The sequence below is a fragment of the Panthera leo genome, chromosome D2 (genome assembly GCF_018350215.1).
Source record: "Panthera leo isolate Ple1 chromosome D2, P.leo_Ple1_pat1.1, whole genome shotgun sequence".
In the NCBI taxonomy this organism is placed as follows: domain Eukaryota; kingdom Metazoa; phylum Chordata; class Mammalia; order Carnivora; family Felidae; genus Panthera; species Panthera leo.
Window position 1 is genome coordinate 54639947 of NC_056689.1, and position 14547 is coordinate 54654493.

Consider the following 14547-nt stretch of genomic DNA (forward strand, 5'->3'; position numbering starts at 1 on the left):
CCTCTCCCTCCCACCCCCCATCAACCCTCAGTTTGTTCTCAGTTTTTAACAGTCTCTTATGCTTTGGCTCTCTCCCACTCTAACCTCTTTTTTTTTTTTTTCCTTCCCCTCCCCCATGGGTTTCTGTTAAGTTTCTCAGGATCCACATAAGAGTGAAACCATATGGTATCTGTCTTTCTCTGTATGGCTTATTTCACTTAGCATCACACTCTCCAGTTCCATCCACGTTGCTACAAAAGGCCATATTTCATTCTTTCTCATTGCCACATAGTATTCCATTGTGTATATAAACCACAATTTCTTTATCCATTCATCAGTTGATGGACATTTAGGCTCTTTCCATAATTTGGCTATTGTTGAGAGTGCTTCCCCAGCCCCATTTAATAGCAACCTTATAGTCCGAGACAATGTGTTCTGGTAATAGAAGAAAAACATACACTGCAGAGGTTGGCCCTGAGTAAAATCATAAAGTACGTTTAACTTGTTTCCAGCACCCTCCCTTTCCTCTTCCTGGCATACCTTGAAAGCAATTTGACAAATATTGTGTGTCTACCATTTGTAAGTCCCCATGCCAGATGGGTGAGATATAAACAGTTTGCTCACAGTCTAGTGAAGGAAGACAGACATATATACAACCAACTCTAACTGAAACCAGACTCTGTGAAGTGTTAATAATAAGGGCTAACATTGATTACTATGTACCAGGCACTGTAATTTTTATATGCATTGTGTCATAGAATCTTCACAACAAACCTGTGATATCGGTTTCTGCATCTCATAGCTGAGGAGGGAAGTCACTTGGCCAAGGGCCCAGAGATAGTATAGGAAGAGGGGACATTTATTTTATTCAAGTGTAATTAACATGTGGTGTTATATTAGTTTATATTAGTTTATATTAGTCATATTAGTTTTATTGATTCAACAATTCTATACATTACTTGGTGCTCATGATGATATATGTACTCTTAATCCCCTTTACCTAGTTCATCCCCCGCTCTGGCAACTACAAGTTTGTTCTCTGAATTTAAGAGTCTATTTTTGTTTTTCCCTCTTTGTTTGTTTTGTTTCTTAAAATCCACACGAATGAAATCCTATGGTATTTGTTTTTCTCTGACTGACTTATTTCGCTTAGCATTATACCCTCTAGATCCATCTATGTTGTTGCAAATGGCAAGATCTCAGTCTTTATTCTTTTTATGGCTGATTAATATTCCATTGAATATATATAATGCCTCTTCTTTCTTTATTTCATTTTTTTATAGAAAGATATGGGTTTAGAGTCATTGTGATGTCTGTATGTTTTATGCTTGTAGTGATGTCTCTGGTACTTTGTCTCACAGGATCCCCCTTAGGATCTCTTGTAGGGCTGGTTTCGTGGTGACAAATTCCTTCAGTTTTTGTTTGTTTGGGAAGACCTTTATCTCTCCTTCTATTCTAAATGACAGACTTGCTGGATAAAGGATTCTCGGCTGCATATTTTTTCTGTTTAGCACACTGAAGATATCGTGCCAAGCCTTTCTGGCCTGCCAAGTTTCAAAGGAGAGATCAGTCACGAGTCTTATAGGTCTCCCTTTATATGTGAGGGCACGTTTATCCCTTGCTGCTTTCAGAATTTTCTCTTTATCCTTGTATTTTGCCAATTTCACTATGATATGTCGTGCAGAAGATCGATTCAAGTTACGTCTGAAGGGAGTTCTCTGTGCCTCTTGGATTTCAATGCCTTTTTCCTTCCCCAGTTCAGGGAAGTTCTCAGCTATAATTTCTTCAAGTACCCCTTCAGCACCTTTCCCTCTCTCTTCCTCCTCTGGGATACCAATTATGTGTATATTATTTCTTTTTAGTGTATCACTTAGTTCTCTAATTTTCCCCTCATACTCCTGGATTTTTTTATCTCTCTTTCTTTCAGCTTCCTCTTTCTCCATAACTTTATCTTCTAGTTCACCTATTCTCTCCTCTGCCTCTTCAATCCGAGCCGTCGTGGTTTCCATTTTGTTTTGCATTTCGTTTAAAGCGTTTTTCAGCTCCTCGTGACTGTTTCTTAGTCCCTTGATCTCTGTGGCAAGAGATTCTCTGCTGTCCTGTATACTGTTTTCAAGCCCAGCGATTAATTTTATGACTATTATTCTAAATTCACTTTCTGTTATATTATTTAAATCCTTTTTGATCAGTTCATTGGCTGTTGTTATTTCCTGGAGATTCTTCTGAGGGGAATTCTTCCGTTTGGTCATTTTGGATAGTCCCTGGAGTGGTGAGGACCTGCAGGGCACTTCCCCTGTGCTGTGGTGTATAACTGGAGTTGGTGGGCGGGGCCGCAGTCCGACCTGATGTCTGCCCCCAGCCCACCGCTGGGGCCACAGTCAGACTTGTGTGTGCCTTCTCTTCCCCTCTCCTAGGGGCGGGATTCACTGTGGGGTGGCGTGGCCCGTCTGGGCTACTTGCACACTGCCAGGCTTGTGGTGCTGGGGATCTGGCGTATTAGCTGGGGTGGGTAGGCAAGGTGCACGGGGGCAGGAGGGGCAGGCTTAGCTCGCTCCTCCTTAGGTGATCCACTTCAGGAGGGGCCCTGTGGCAGCGGGAGGGAGTCAGATCCGCTGCCGGAGGTTTGGCTCCGCAGAAGCACAGAGTTGGGTGTTTGCGCGGAGTGAGCAAGTTCCCTGGCAGGAACTGGTTCTCTTTGGGATTTTGGCTGGGGGATGGGCGGGGGAGATGGCGCTGGTGAGCGCCTTTGTTCCCTGCCAAGCTGAGCTCTGCCGTCTGGGGGCTCAGCAGCTCTCCCTCCCTTTGTCCTCCAGCCTTCCCGCTTTCCGAGCAGAGCTGTTAACTTATGACCTCCCAGACGCTAAGTCGCGCTTGCTGTTGGAGCACAGTCCGTCCGGCCCCTCCGCTTTTGCCAGCCAGACTCGGGGGCTCTGCTTGGCCTGCGAGCCGCCCCTCCGCCCCGGCTCCCTCCCGCCAGTCCGTGGAGCGCGCACCGCCTCGCCGCCCTTCCTACCCTCTTCCTCGCCGCCCTTCCTACCCTCTTCCGTGGGCCTCTCGTCTGCACTTGGCTCTGGAGACTCCGTTCTGCTAATCCTCTGGCGGTTTTCTGGGTTCTTTAGGCAGGTGTAGATGGAATCTAAGTGATCAGCAGGACGCGCGGTGAGCCCAGCGTCCTCCTACGCCGCCATCTTCCGGAACTCCCCCTATTTCATTTTTTTAAGTAAGCTCCATGCCCAACATGGGTCTTGAACTCACAACCCTGAGATCAAGAGTTGTGTGTTCCACTGACTGAGCCAGCCAGGTGCCCCTACCATCTCTTCTTTATTCATTCATCTATTGATGGATGCTTGGGTTGCTTCCATATCTTGGCTCTTGTAAATAATGCTGCAATAAACATAAGGGTGCATATATATATTTTAAAGTTTATTTATTTTTGAGAGAGAGAGGGAGAAGGAGAGGGAGATAGGGAAGGGCAGAGAGAGGGAGAGGGAGAATCCCTAGTGGGCTCTGCACTGTCAGCACAGAGCACAATGCCGGGCTCAAACTCACGAACCTTGAGATTATGACCTGAGCCAAAATCAAGAGTTGGACACTCAACTGAGTGAGCCACCCAGGTGTCCCTGGTGCACATACTTTTAAAATTAGTGTTTTCATTTTCCTTGGGTAAATACCCAGTAGTGGAATTACTAGATGATATGGTAGTTCTATTTTTATTTTTTGAGGAAGCTCCATACTGTTTTCCACAGTGGCTGCACCAGCTTGCATTCCCACCAACAGTGCATGAGGATTCATTTTTCTCCACATCCTTACCAACACTTATTATTTCATATGTTTTTGATTTTAGCTAATCTGACAGGTGTGAGGTGATATCTCATTGTGGTGTGATTTGCATTTCTCTGATGATGAGTGATGTTGAGCATCTTTTCATGTATCTGTTGGCAATCTGTATGTCTTTCTTGAAAAAATGTCTATTCATGTCTTCTGTCCATTTTTCAATTGGATTATTTGGTTTGTTTGTTTGTTTGTTTTGGTGTTGAGTTGTATAAATTCTTTATATATTTTGGATATTAACCCCTTGTCAGATGTGTCATTTGCAAACATCTTCTCCCATTCAGTAGGTTGCCTTTTTGTTTTCTTGATGGTTTCCTTTGTTGTACAAAAGCTTTTTATTTTGGTGTGATATCAATAGTTTGATTTTGTTTTTGTTTCCTTTGCCAGAGGAGACTTTGAGTCACAGATTATCTATATCATTGCAGGATCATGGGAAATGTCATTCATTCATTCGTTCATTCGTTCATTCAGCCAGGGGCCATTTATTTCTTCAATAAATGAAGGGTTTATTCATTTATTCAATACATGGCCTACAACAGGAAGCTAACCTCTAATTTGCCATACAAGAAAGAAGTCTGAATTTATTGCACACAAACTATTATTACTAAAAAGTAATACTTCCAGTGTCGGAGTTTCTAAATATCTCCCACTTTTTCTCCATGGCTCCAAGTCTCCCTGCTTTTATTCCCTGCCTCCGACCTGAGAAGTACTGGAGAAGTATTGTCTCTAGAACCCTTTCCTGGATGTTTGGAGTACCATGGAGTAGGGGTAGCAGGGACTCAGGGCTCTGAGACTGGGAATAGTGTGCCTGGGGCATTGTACCCACTCTGCAGAAGTGAGGTGGGAATGATTCTAGGTGCAAAGGGGGGAAGTGGGTGCAGAGAGGACCAGTGGAATTTCTTTAGTTTGGAAAATTGAGGGAATTATGAGGAAAAAAGAAGCTGTTGGAGAAAAGAAGGCAGAGAAGAGTTTGTGTAACATGCTTCCATCCTGTTGTGTTTGTGCTAGAATATCAACATGACTTTAGAGACCCAGGAACAATGGCAGTACATGTCCTTCATAAAGACGTGTTTCCTTTTGATTCATAGAAGGGATGTGGACAATTCTTTATGACCGTGAGAGTGTAAGTAATATGGCACATGCCCGTTAAAGAAAACATGAAAATATAGATTGGGGGAGAAAAGAAAAACAATCATTCCCGACAATATCTTGGTGTATTTCCTTGCAGTTCCTTTTACTATGCCTGTGTTGTTTCTCTTTTTGCATTTTCTTGGCTAGGATCTTGAAAAATTATGAGATGGCATTATGATTGTTAGGCTATACATACAGTTTTAAAGCCTGGATTTTAGCATAGCAGTGAAGCACGAACATTTCTATCTTAGCCTTGCTCTGTTATCATAATTTTTATGGTCCTATAATTTAATAATTCTCCTGTTATTGAACATTTAGGTTGTTACCATTTCCAATAAACGTCTTTATGCATAAAGTTTTTCCATACGTAGGGTTGCATGCTAGGATAGATAGAGTCCCAGAAGTAGAAATACCAGATTAAAACTTGTAAATAGTTTTTAAAGTTCTTGATTACTGTTGCCAAGTTGCTGTCCGTAAGGGTGGACATTTCATGCTTCCACAAGCAGCTCCTGTTTTGTTGCATCCCTGACAGCTTTGGTGTTTTTTTAAAAAATAATCTTATCTACTTTTATGTTGTTTTAATTTGTGTTTTTTAAATTTTGTTATTAATTTTGAGAGAGACAGAGAGAGCATGAGCAGGGGAGGGGCAGAGAGAGAGAGTCCCAAGCAAGCTCTGCACTGGCAATGCAGAGCCCAACGTCGGTCTCAAACTCATGAAACTGTCAGATTGTGACCTGAGCCAAAATCAAGAGTAGGACGCTCAACCTACTGAGCCACCCAGGCACCCCGAATTAGTATTTCTTTAATTACCAGTAAATTCAGTGTTTTTTAACATAATATCCTTCTTTTGTATACTGTTTATATCCTTTGCCCTTTTATTACTTATTTGGATTTTATGTTTTCAATTTAATTTATGTGAGCTCTTCATCAAATAAAGATATTCAAGTTTTTCTGCCATATTCACAAGTTTTTCTGAGTCTTCCCTTAGTGTTTTTTTTTGTACAAAGACTTATAGCTGTAAATAGATCCAATACACTTTTATCAGTGGTGCTGTGGTTTTCAAAATAGTTTGATACTGCATTTTTATGGTCTCTTTAACCCAGAATAATATATATTTTTTAAGTTCCAAGTGATTGTTATTTTTGTTTAAACTATTAATTTTAATTAAAATTTCATTTTATTTCACAATGGATACAGAATATGGCTTTATAATTTCTGAGATTTCTTTGTACTTAAGCATGTAGTGAATTTTTTGTGAATGCTTATAAAGGAGATATATTCTGTTTTTAAGACATAAGAGTGGGTATTTAAAAATCTACCCAGTCATTTCAATCATATGGTAACCCCTCCCCAACCATAATTTTCTCCTATGTGAAATGATAGTCAATATCCATTATTTTCAGTTCTGGTGGGGAAATGCGACCTGAGTCATTTTTATTGTGGCTTGTTAGAAAAGTAGGGGCATGATGGAAAGTTGGGAGTATGGAGGGAAGGTCAAGAAGATGCAGAGAAGGAGTAATTCAGTGTTGGGAAAGAGACAAGAAGGTGAGAGGAAGTTCTCAGGTGACATCTGAAGCAGCTGAGCCTCGTATGGCTAGGAAGTATGCAGTGGCTGTGAGTGAGAATTACCCGGCCTCTCTGTTTCATGTAACCATGGCAGGTTCCAGGAGGCCAGAGCCAGGATGTGGGACTGTTTGGCAGGATTTAAGAGGTGGGGTCAGAATCACTGAACCATAAAACTGAAACAGTATTGCTTAAGTGGATAAAGACTCAGACACATGCACAAAAAGACATCTGAAGTGATGCGTCATCAGTAAAATAATTTTTTAGGGTTTGTGCTCAAAAGACAGGATAGATAGGACCCGAACAACCCTTGTTTCCAGTGAACAGGGTTAGTTAACAGAAATTAATAGTGCAGTACTCATATTTTCTAATTTCAGCTATGTAAAAACGTTCCTGGTACCATCTTTTGCTTAATGTCTTCTTTTAAATATTTTTTTAAATTAATTTATTTGGAGAGACAGAGAGAGTGCACAGGAGGGGCAGAGAGAGGGAGAGAGAGAGAGGGAGAGAGAGAATCCTGCTGTCATTGTGGAGCCTGTCACAATTGTGGAGCCTGCTGTCATTGTGGGGCTCGATCCCACGAACCATGAGATCATGACCTGAGCTGAAATCGAGTCAGATGCTTCACTGACTGAGTCACCCAGGAGCCCCTACGTTTTCTTTTTATTGCTTTCTTTTGGTGACTTGAGAAATAGATTTTTTCATAGAAATAAAGCTTTTCCCCATAGATTTACTTTCTTTTTCTTCTTTTTTGGTCAATATATTAACCGAGGTAGGCTGAAAAGATTATAGCTCCTAATCTTTAGAATTCATGCATGTCCTATTGAAAAAGAGTCTTCACAGATGTGATTAAATTAAGGATCTTTAACTGGGGAGAGTATCCTGGATTAGCCAGGCGGGCCCTAAATGCAACCAATATCCTTATAAGAGGGAGGGAGTGGGGGATTTGACACAGAAGGCAATGTAACCACTGAAGCAAGATGCTGTGCCTCTGGCTTTGAATGTGGGGGAGAGGGCCACTAGCCAAGGAACGCATGGAATGGAGTTTAGAAGATGGAAAAGGAAGAACGGCTCTGCCAACACCCTGATTTCAGCCCAATGAAGCTGATTTCAGACTTTGGACCTGTGAAACTGTGAGAGAGTAGATGTGTATTTTGCTTTAAGCCACCAAGTTGGTGGTAATTTGTTATGGCAGCCGTAGGAAACGAATACAGCAAGTTTTTAATGCGTGGAAGTGGTAGTGACCTTAGTTAGTTAACCTACAGGTTCTGTGTGTATTGGACCACCTGCTGTTCTAGTCACCTTACAGCTGTTAACTCAGTTCTCAAACAAGTTTTGGAGATCAGTACTGTTTACTGTTCCTGTCTTACAAACGAGAGACTGAAGAAGTGAGTTAGCAAGTCTCTCCATTGGTCCGTGTTGAAGTTGAGATTTGAACTCATAGTTGTTGATCTTACTATTATTTTGAGATATAATTCACATACCACATAATTCACCCACTTAACATCCACTTTTTGGTGTTTTTTACTACGTTCACAGAATTGTGTAGTCATCGCTACAATCAATTTTGGAACATTTTATCACCCCAGAGAGAAACTCTGTACCCATTAGTCGCTTCCATTTCCTCCACATACCGTTTCTTCCCCCCACAGCCTTTGGCAAACACCAGCCTCCTTTCTGCTAAAGTTTTGCCTCTTCTGAACATTACCTATCATATATTCCACATTTTATCCATTTTATCCATAAAACCACATTTTATCCATTCATCACTTAGTGGGTATTTGAGGTGTGTCTACCTTTTATCATTATGAATAATGCTGCTCTGAGCATTCATGGACTAGTTTTTGTGTGGATCTATGTTCTTAATTTCTCTTGGATATATACCAAGAAGTGGGTCATATATCTATGCTTAACCATTTGAGGAACTGCCAGACTGTTTTCCAAAGTAGCTGCATCATTTTACATTCCCACCAGCAGTGTGTGATGGTTGCAGTCTCTCTCCATCCTTACTTAGCCCTTTTTATTTTTTTATTGATCTTTGATTATAGCCATCATATTGAGCGTGAAGTGGTGTCTCGTGGCTTTGATTTGCATTTCCTTGATGGCTAATGATTTTGAGCATCTGTTTGTGTGTTTAATGGGTATTTGTAGATCTTCTTTGGAGTAGGAACCTTTGTCTAATCCATAGTCATGAACATTTGCACTTATGTTTTGTTTGAACGATTTTCTGGTTTTAGCTCTCACATTTAGGTCTTTGATCCATTTTGAATAGTTTTTGGATGTGGTATGAGGTGGAGGCCCAACTTCATGTGAATATCCAGTCGTCCCAGCACCATTTATTGGAAAGATTCTTCTCTTCCCCAGTGAATTTTCTTGGCAGCCTTGTTGAAAAGCAATTGACTGTAAATGTGAGGACTCTCAGCTCTATTCTGTTGATCTGTATGTCTATCTCTGTGTCAGTTCCACCCTGTCTTGATTACTATAACTTTGTAGTAAGTTTTGAAATCAGAGTCAGTTCTTTTTTTCAAGATTGTTTTTACTCTTTGGGGTCCCTTGAATTTCCATATGAATTTTAGGATCAGCTTGTCAATTTCTGCAAAGAAGCCAGCTGGAATTTTCATTTTATTCTCCATGTATCCTTTATGAACCATTGGCTATTTAAAAAAAAATTTTTTTTTTACATGTATTTATTTTTAAGAGGCAGAGAGAGAGAGAGAGAGCACAAGTGGGGGAGGGACAGAGAGAGAATGAGGCACAGGATCCAAAGCAGGCTCCAAGCTGTGCACAGAGCCTGACGCAGGGCTCGAACTCACAAACTGTGAGATCATGATCTGAGCCAAAGTTGGACGTTTAGCTGACTGAGCAACCCAGGTGCCCCATGAACCATTGGCTTTTTAAATCCAAGTTGAGTCTCTGGAGAGTCTCTGGAGTTTTCATGGAGGAATTTATACTAGGTCACATTTATTTTACGTAACATTCTTGTTTTATTCTCCCTGGTGTTGAATGTTTTCTCATACTATGCTTTTTGCTATATGGACTCTGCGCTTTTGCTTATTTATTTTTATCTATATTTCTAGAAAGCTGTGGATAACAGATATCTTAGTTTTATTTTTCTCTGTGGATATATTAAATGAAAATAAAAACATTCCTGAGCTTAAGTTTATCTTAATATCAAAGTAAAAACAAGAGTAATTGTGGCTGTGTTATGAAAGGTAAGAATTTAAGAGCTTTTGCTTCCCTTGGTCTTCCTTTCTTATTTTAATTATTTAATTTCATAATATTATAAATTCCAATATCTAAAACTATATTAGGCATTTATTTAATAGATTTTTCCTTTTTATTTGGATATTAATAATTATACTCATCCCTCCATGGATTTAATTGGTTTCAATATAGTTCTTTTCTCATTATGCGTTCAATCCCATCCTTGAGTTCTTAATTTTGTTTCTCTTCATAATGCTCTAGTCAGCACACCAAAGTAATTTTTTAGAAAGGGCATCAGTGTGGTAAGAGGGTGACAATTTGTCTAAATATAGACATCTTATCCCCTCCTGTAATTGGAAATATTCTTCTACTGTCTTGAGGTGTCTGGTGCTGAGAAGTTTGAGGACAGCTGTTTTCCAGCCCTAACGTTCTTCTGTTCTCTAGTCCTGACATTTATACTTCTTACAGCAAGACAACTGAGTACAGACTTCCTTTCACAGATTTTGCCTAGAATATGGTAAACCCCTTTGATTGCCAAATTCAGGACTTCTTTAGGAGCAAGAAAGATTTCTCTTGACATAACTCCTATCAGTGTTCCTGCTTTGTTCGTTTTTTCCCTCCAGGACCTATTATTTGGATCTCTAATCTCTGAACACCATCTACCTTTCTCTCTCTCTTTCTTTCTCTTTCCTTTCCTTCATTGGTTTTTTTTTTTTTTTTTTTTTTTTTTTTTTTTGTATTCTGAGAGTGTTTTCCTACGATATGCTCTACATCAACTGATGCAATTATCCTTAATTATTCCAATATAAACTTTCATTCAGCTGCAGTGTTTTTGGTTACCATGAAATCTTTTATCTTAGTCTGTTCTCTTCTCATAGCAACATCCTCTTGTATCTAACTAAAAAATAAACAAGGAAAGATTTCTCTCTCGTTCTTGCATCATATCTATTTTAGAGGCAAGCTTTTCCTTCATCGTTCTTTCTACTTTACTGTAAAATTTATTTAGTCTAAGGCCTTACCCTTAAAAAAAAAAAAGATTCCTTTCGTATGTGTGTGCAAATGAATGTGTGTATTTTTCACCTTGTTCTAAAAAGAATTGAAGGAAGTGTTGGGGGAGATTCATCCTAGCCCAGTGTTAAAGATGATTGGAATGCATAGTCTCCCCTTGGCCCCCTCAAATTCCCTTTGGATCCCGGAAGAATGTAGTCACTAAGTGCTAGATCTCCTTCTACATGTGGGAAGACATTTCAATCCTCTAGCCAAAAAAACCTAACTCAGATCCAGGAAGGAAGACAAATGTCCTGTCACTATTTAGTCATGTTTGAGAGGACAGTCTACAGTTGTCAGAATTCTCTCAATGTTATTGTCAAGAGGCATAAAGACATCCAGGAAGGACCCTTCTTAGGACCTGTTTTCTTCTCTTGTCCCTTCCCTACTGACAGCAAATTTATGTTGAACTGAAGAGTGAGCAGCTGTTCCACTGCTTAGTGCCTTGCCTGAGTAATGCGTTTTTTTTTTTTGGAGATCAGTTCTAAGATCTCTTTATACTCATGGTAGACACATGGCTGCCAAGTCACAGAGGCAAAAACAAACTCAAACAAACAAAACAAAGCGAGACAAAACAGCCAACCCGGGGCTTCTCAAAGAGTTACCCTTGCCTCTCCCATCACACTCTGATGCTCTTCTCCCGTAATGTGGGTTTGTTCTTTCTACGTTAAATGGGTAGGAGGGCCAACTAAGGCCTCTTCTTACTTGTGCCTGGTTATGCTGCCATGTCCCTGAAGAGATGATGCTGGCCATTAGTGTCATGCCTTAATTCGAATACAGCGGCTTTTCATTTGGGAAAAAAATCCCATTTCTTTTAAGGCATAGTTGTAGATTTTCACAAAAATGTGGGAGAGTGTGGCAAAGTATTTTCACTTATGCTACCATCATGCTTGGTGGTCATAAGACTTGGCTTTGTGAAATCATTCTGGCAGCAGTCTAGGGAATGAACCAAGATTGGTGAGCGATGGAGGGAGACTCATATTGGGTTTCTGCAGTAGCCCAGTAGGCGAGAAGTGATGGGGACCTGCACTGAGGCATTGATGGTGCAGGGTGTGGGGGCAGGGGAATGGATGGGAGGGGCTGGATTTAGACAATTTTCTGAATTATAGAGTCTGAAGTAGAGAGCTAAGTGGTTTGTTGGGAGAGAAGGAGAAAGAAATGTCAAGACTTATTCTCAAGTTTAGATTTGAATGATTGGGTCAGTAAGTGCTTATAAAATAAGGCTAGGAAGTGGGGAAGGAGAGTAGATTTGACAGAGGAGGAGAGAGATAACAAGTTCATCCTGGCACATGCTGAACAAGAGATGGTTATAAGACATCAAGCAGAGATACTATGTTGATTGCTGGAAATTTGGGTCTAGAGCTTAGAGAGGTCTGTCCAAAATCCAGAGATAATGAGAGTTGGAGTTGGAAAGGATGGGCATGAATAAATCTCCCTGGAAAGGGTAGAGAATGAAAACAGAAGAGGATGAAGAATGATACCTAACAAGTACCAATGTTAATAAAGGGATGGGAAGAGAAAGGATTTAAGAAAAGAGATTCAGAATCTCTTCTGGTATTTGTGCTTTCTGTTGCTTATTTTGGTAGCTGAGTGCCTTTTTTTTTTTTTTTAATTTTTTTTAATGTTTATTTTTGAGAGAGAGACAGAGTATGAGTTGGAGAGGACCAGAGAGAGAGGGAGACACAGAATCTGAAGCAGATTCCAGGCTCTGAGCTGTCAGCACAGAGCCCAATGTGGGGCTTGAACCCACAAACTGTGAGATCATGACCTGAGCAAAAGTCAGCCACCCAGGTGCCCCATGAGTGGTTTGCTTTCTTAAATTCCTGCAGGGTTGCCCTCTCCACACCATCATGATGTCACAAGTTTTGGTTAAATCCATATGCAATGTTTCCTTTAGCATGACTAATTATTAAGTATTGTTTGTGCCTCAGATGTTCTTTCCTATAGGACTTTTTATTTTTACTGACATTAATAAGGCCTCTCACTTCTTTATATGCTTAGTTCTTAGTGTCTCTCTATTAGTAATCCTTTTTTACAAACCCTTTGATACACTTTCCTACATAGTCAGTAATGTTTCTTTTTTGTCCTTCTTTTCTTGTCTGTTCTTTTTTAAAACCTCCTCTCTGAACCTGTTGTCCTATCCCCATCTAAGTTCATTGCTCTTCTAGACTGCTGCATGGTTGTCTTCCTGGACTTCTTCCCCTGACCTTTCTACTGTTGATTTTGGTTCTCCGTTTGTACTACATCTTTTCCTTTTCCTAGGTTCACTATCTCACTTGGGTGGAGCACATCCTTTGGTACTTCCTGAGAAAAGGTGCATTGGATTAAAAATGTTGAGGCCTTTGTGTCTTTTGGATTTTTGAAGTCTGATGCTATTCTTATTCCCAATTATTTTTATGCCACTTGTTCCTCCCACCCCACCCTCTGTTTTCTAAGAAGCATTTAGGATTTTTTCTTTATCCCTTATGTACTAAACATGTATAGTGATGTACTTTGGGGTGTGTTTATTTTCATCTATTGTGTTGGGCATTCAGCCCCTCCCATCTGGCAACTCGGGTCCTTTAGTTCTGGGAAATTTTCTCATATGGTTTCTTTGATAATTTTCTTCCCATGGTTTTCTCTGATCTTTCTTTTTGGAAGGTGTATTAGTCAGGCGCTGTCTCTCTTGTATTAATAATTTTAATTTCTTGTGTTTTCTCCCCATTTCTTTGGCAGTCAGCTCTACCTTCTAGGATATTTTCTCAGCTTTATCCTTAAAATTTCAAAGACATTTATCAAGTTCATTTTTCAGTTATTGTAGTTTAAAATTTTAAAAACTTGTTTTTATTTTCTAATTGTTTATTTAAACAAAATTGTACACTCTTTTGGTCTCACAGATGCAATTTTTTTCTCATCTCTGTGAGGATAATAATTGAAATTTTCCCCTCTGTTTCCTCTGAGCTTGTTTATTCGTTTCCATTTTAGTCTTTCCCATTGAAGTCTTTTCCCACATATTATTATTATCTTTACACAATTCTATCAGGTCAATGTTATTATTATCCTCATTTTATGGTTAATATGTCTTAGAAAGTATATCACTGCTTTATTTTTCTTACCAGGGATGTCTGAAAAAGTTATCAGAAACCAGCCAAATCCACAGTCCAGCGTCTTGATCAAGCTGAATTCTCTGTTGAGTCCTAGAGTCTCTGCTTGCCCTCCTATACTTTACTTTTCCTAAATGCCAGAGAGAGAGTTCTCTTATTATATGAGATAGATCTGTTACAAAGATTTGCTCTTTTTAAAATTTAACTGAATGTTTCTCCTTTCCTGCATCTTCCTTCTGCCATTTGCACTAGTTCTTCCCTCTGAGCCATAGAGGTGGACCAGATCTAAATCCCTTTCCGTGGGATAGTCCCTCAGATATTTGAAAGGATATGGCCATGACTCCTCCGTGTCTGCCATTCCCCAGCTGAAGAGGCCTCAGCTTTCCTACTGTATTTCACTGTTTTGTCAAGTTCCAGTTGGCTAACACTTTTGTTTTTTGGGAAGCTTCAGATCAGTTCTAGGCTGTTAAGGTCTCACTTTAAGTGTGTTGTCTGAAACTTAATACAGAGTCCAGATGTGCTTTGAAAGCCTGAGCCTTGACTGGGGTCCTGTCACTTTATTCATGTGTCCTGCAGTTGGTTTAGTTTTAACTTAACAGAGTGTCATATGCTCTAACATCTTTTCCTAGTAGGTGATAGTTTTGATAAGCGTCTCACAAATTTTAATTTCTGAGACTCTGAGATGCTTACTTCTACTTACTTCCTTTTG

The 14547-nt window shown here is 40.0% G+C and overlaps 1 protein-coding gene across 1 annotated transcript in view; it reads left to right on the forward strand.

Annotated features, from left to right (window-relative positions):
- ENTPD1 (ectonucleoside triphosphate diphosphohydrolase 1) overlaps positions 1-14547 on the forward strand; it is a 91370-nt gene that overhangs the window by 4025 nt on the left and 72798 nt on the right. The gene's annotated exons all lie outside the window — the stretch shown is intronic.